Genomic DNA, 3197 nt, shown 5'->3' on the forward strand with positions numbered 1-3197 from the left:
TAGGAATACAATCTAGAGATCTCCATTAAGGCAGTATGTCATTGTTCAGGAGTGTGATTCGGCGTTAACTGCCAAAGACTATTTATTTTATGGCTGCCCCATTTAAAGGCGGTTGTGTTTATCGATAGCGGTAACATGGGCAGTACCCTTGTATCCTAGTTTTGTTAATTAAGAAAACCGTATCTCATCTATATCGGCTGGCCAGAATTATAACACAAATGGACTTTTCTGATGCTTTTTTTTTTAAACAAAATATATTTCCATGATATGCTGTTTCCAGATTCATGTTTTGTCTGTATCGCTGTCTCCAATACTTAGGCGATATTTGAATATCAACTCATTCTATCGCCTCATTTTCGTATAAAACTCGCAAAGTAATGACGACAACTTGCATATGCCTGATTGTTCTATTGTCATTGCCCCGGATCGTTATTTGAGAACGTGACATTACCAGGATTTGTGTAGAGATAAACATATCAGTTGTCATCGATAAATCAGAAGACGCTTTCTCTTCCGGAACATCTTATTCTTATTGTTCTTTTCCAAGGGTTTCCGAGTAAATCAGTTTTATCTATGTATTTCCCCCATGTTTTGTTTATTTTGAGTTTTTGAATAACGCTTTTGTAAACACATTGAAAACCTTTTGTTGTATAAATATTATTGATTTTATATAGTATTTCATGCCTCCAGACCCACATGTGCGTGGTTCGACTCTCCCTATCCGTGCCGGTTTGTGTTTCTCGGGAAGCTGAGAAACGAGTCGGTTTGTGCTATCGTGGTTTTGTCCTTGGGCAAGACACTTGCACTGGATGGCATGCGGCCGGCATAGGTACCGTATCTTCAGCGAGGTAGCTACAAACTACTACAAGGAAACCCCGTCTCAAAATAACCCTGGCTGTTCACAGGGCGATAAACAGCAAACAAACAACAAAAGCAACAACAAACAAACCATGGTAAACATAAATGATTTTGTAGTTAGAGCCATAATTACGGACCTTTATTTTAGTAATGCTTATTGCTTTCCGTAAAATTGCATTATTGACGTAACGTTACGTACATATTAAAATCTTTCCATGTTGTTTTTCCATATCAAATTATAGTAGATCACGCCTGTGTGCCAGGAAAAAAAGTATAATATGCCTATACACTTTTTTTGCCTACTGGTCAAACCCTTCTGTATCTCTGATTCATCAAATAAAATATTCTAAAATAAAAACGAAGAGGTAGGTAGCCGTGTCGGGAGCAAACCCATTGTAACGGAAAGATGTTCTCGAGATCGCTGTCATGCTAAAATTAAACCACATAAATTGTCCATCGGGTGAAATGAATATAATACATGCGGGCATCGTTCGTACATAGATACTGTCACAGGTCGCATTTCAACGATATGACTCATCAAAAACTTATCTCTTAATTGAATATAATTTCTACCCACAGATATTATTTCACTCATTCGAAAATAATTTTTGTTCGTAGCAAAACAATTCTGCCTCTATTATAAAGTCAAATTTGGCGTTGTGATCAAAAGCCATATCACTTATCTATAATTACTTTATGACGTAGATACGAGCGAAGATTACATATTTTTCAGATAGTATCGCCATCTTTGTCATCGTGTGCCTTTTACCGCTTGAAACCGGAAGTCCGTGTAGGATCGGTGATGCGTTTGTACGCATGTTCAGTCAGCCATTGAGAAACTCTGCAGCGTACGAAAGTCATTAAATTGTGTTTCTGATGATATCAAAGTAAACTGCGGTTGGGAGTACCCAGGACGAGACCTTCCTTGCTGTTATAACAATGTTATATATATATATGATGAATAATTTCTTATCTATATTACACACAACGGTGAAATATGTGTTAAAGGTCAATCGGTGCTAACAGATGTATAAGAAAATACCAGGTTGTTCCAGCCATAACGAGCATTAGTACGGACAGAAAAAAACAGAAATCCGAGAATAGCTACAGTATACAATACTAGGACGGACGGATAGACAGATATCGGAGTGTACCAACATTATCCAACACAATAACGGACGGATAGATAGAACGGACGGATAGACAGATATCGGAGTTTACCGACAGTATCCAACACTATAACGGACGGATAGACAGATATCGGAGTTTACCGACAGTATCCAACACTATAACGGACGGATAGACAATATTGGAGTATACCGACAGTATCCAACACTATAACGGACGGATGGACAGATATAGGAGTATACCGACAGTATCCAACACTAGGACGGACGTATAGATAGAACGGACGATATACAGATATCGGAGTATACTGACAGTATCCAACACCAGAACGGACGGATAGACAGATATGGGAGTATACCGACAGTATCCAACACTATAACGGACGGATAGACCGATATCGGAGTATACCTACATTATCCAACACTAGGACGGACGGATAGACAGATATCGGAGTTAACCGACAGTATCCAACACTATAACGGACGTACGGACAGATATCGGAGTATACCGACAGTATCCAACACTATAACGGACGGATGGACGGATATCGGAGTATACCGACAGTATCCAACACTAGAACGGACGGATAGACAGATATCGGAGTATACCGACAGTATCCAACACTATAACGGACGGATAGACAGATATCGGAGTATACCGACAGTATCAAACACTATAACGGACGGATAGACCGATATCGTAGTATACCGACAGTATCCAACACTAGGACGGACGGATATACAGATATCGGAGTATACCAACAGTATCAAACACTAGAACGGACGGATAGACAGATATCGGAGTATACCGACAGTATCCAACACTATACGGACGGATAGACAGATATCTGAGTATACCGACAGTAACCAACACTAGGACGGACGGATAGACAGATATCGGAGTATACCGACAGTATCCAACACTATACGGACGGATAGACAGACGTGCGAGAATAGCGACAGTTTCCAACTTCGAGTACATATACCGAGAGTATCTAGCTCTCGGACGGATGGATGGACTGATATCCTGGCAAACAGATAGTATCCGGGGTCGGACGAAATTGATATCCGGACGAATTCACTGACGCATACGACTGTCGGACAGATGCTAGGTATATACAATATACATATACCGATGCTTGAATTTCCCCGGTATCTTCACATAAAAATTGAATTATTTAGACATTAGGAACAAGAGTAATATTTCCTGCC

The sequence above is a fragment of the Pecten maximus genome, chromosome 7 (genome assembly GCF_902652985.1).
Source record: "Pecten maximus chromosome 7, xPecMax1.1, whole genome shotgun sequence".
NCBI lineage: Eukaryota > Metazoa > Mollusca > Bivalvia > Pectinida > Pectinidae > Pecten > Pecten maximus.